This window comes from Pteropus vampyrus, unplaced genomic scaffold (assembly GCF_000151845.1).
Source record: "Pteropus vampyrus isolate Shadow unplaced genomic scaffold, Pvam_2.0 Scaffold285, whole genome shotgun sequence".
NCBI classification, from domain to species: domain Eukaryota; kingdom Metazoa; phylum Chordata; class Mammalia; order Chiroptera; family Pteropodidae; genus Pteropus; species Pteropus vampyrus.
Genome location: NW_011889066.1, coordinates 107953 through 109623, shown reverse-complemented (window position 1 = coordinate 109623; position 1671 = coordinate 107953).

Genomic DNA, 1671 nt, shown 5'->3' with positions numbered 1-1671 from the left:
ACATTCTATCTCTATAGAATTTTGGGTAGATGCCTTGGCATTTTCACTGCATGATACATAAAATTATGCAAGGTTTCTATGTATACCCACGATCATGCTGTGTGTGGATAGAGGAAGCATCTACTTGGGTCATACATTCCTTCATTTTGACAATCTTTTTGATAATATTTTTGAAATGAGATCACTGATATCTAATAAATTATTGACATGTTTGGATTTAGCCTACTATTTTTAAAATTTGTTTTTCTTTTGTTACCCGTGTTTTCTTTCTCTGATTTTGCTTTCCTGCCTTCTTTTGGGTTATTTGAACTTTTTGTGGGTATTTCATTTTAATTTACCTATTGTGATTTTGCCTATAGCTTTTGTGTAGTTTTTCACTGATTGCTCTATGGACCGTAATACACATTTTGAACATTTAAAGGACATCTTAGGATCATTATTTCACTACTGTAGGTGGAATGTAGAAATCTTACCACAGTATATATCCCTGCATCCTCCCCCTTTTATGTTAGAATTCTCTTATTTATTACATTATATGCCCTGAAATGCCATAAAAATATTTAATTTTTGCTTTCAACTGTCAAATATATTTTAAAGAACTCAAGAGGAGAATAATTGTTTATTATATTATCCAAATATTAACATTTATATATGTTTTTTCTCAGCCTTCTTGGTGTCCCAGGTTAACTTTTGGTATCATTTTCTGTCCGTTGAAAAATTTCCTTAGCCCTTCTTTTATACTTTACGTCCAAGGGGCCTATGTATTCCTATCATATAATTTCATTACATATGGAATTCTAGTTTGGCAGTTCTTACCTTTTAACATTCAAAATCTCGTTCTACTTCCTTCTAGGCTCTATGATTTCTGAAAAGCAATTTGCTGTCATTTAAATCTTTGTTATTCTATAAATAATATGGCATTTCTCTAGTGGCTTTCAAGGTCTTTTCTTTGTCTACTTTTGATATTGTCCCACGTACCCCTGAAGCTCTGTTTCTGCTTTTGAATTTTTTCTTCCTCTTTATTGTTCATAATTGAAAATTTCTATTGTTCTCTCTTTAACTTCATGGATGCTTTCCTCTGACATCTTTAATCTGCTATTGAGTTCATCCGATGAGATCTACCATTTAAAAAAAATTTGGCTTTCATATTTACCAGGCAAATAGTAAAATGTCCATTTGATTTTATTTATGTTTTCTATTTCTTGCTGAAATTTTACTTTTCTATTTATTTCAAGAGTGCTCACACTTACACCTTGAAACATTTTGATAATAGCTGCTTTAAAGTCTTTGTCATGTATTTCCAACATCTGAGTTACCTCAGCATTTTTTTTCTCATGAGAGCTGAAATTTTCTTGGTTCTTAATATGCAGAGTAATTTTGGATGGTATCCTAGACATTTCAAAATTTATGTCCTGAAACTCTGTATTTTGTTTAAAGCCTGTGGAGAATGTTGATATTTTTGTTTCGGCAGGCAATCGACTCAGTGGGTTCATGCCACAGATTCTGACTAGGTTTCTGTGGGTTGTGGTTTCAATATCAATTCTATGTCAAAGCCTCTGCAATGCTGTTTATATCTGTATTAAAGGTGAGTTTTTGGTATGCCGTTTGGGATTAGATCCATGTTTGTTCAGTTTAGGGTTCACTTTCTTGAGCTGCTCACTCCCCATGATC